Here is a 237-nt window from a genome sequence, read left to right on the forward strand (position 1 = left end):
CAGGTCAGATTTAGTCTAGAACAACTCCAGAGCTCTTTGCAAAGTGTTGCTCTAGCAACTAAACCATAAGGAAACATGAGTTCAACAGGTTTTACTTTTCTTTTGTTCCTGGTAAGGATGCGTGACAGTGTGTACACTTGACAGGGAAGCAGTTTTTCATATTTCACATTTCCACTTTTCAGCATTAGCCATTGCTGCGTATTCCCTCATTGTAAGTGATATGCCAAGACAACAACC

The sequence above is a fragment of the Festucalex cinctus genome, chromosome 1 (genome assembly GCF_051991245.1).
Source record: "Festucalex cinctus isolate MCC-2025b chromosome 1, RoL_Fcin_1.0, whole genome shotgun sequence".
In the NCBI taxonomy this organism is placed as follows: domain Eukaryota; kingdom Metazoa; phylum Chordata; class Actinopteri; order Syngnathiformes; family Syngnathidae; genus Festucalex; species Festucalex cinctus.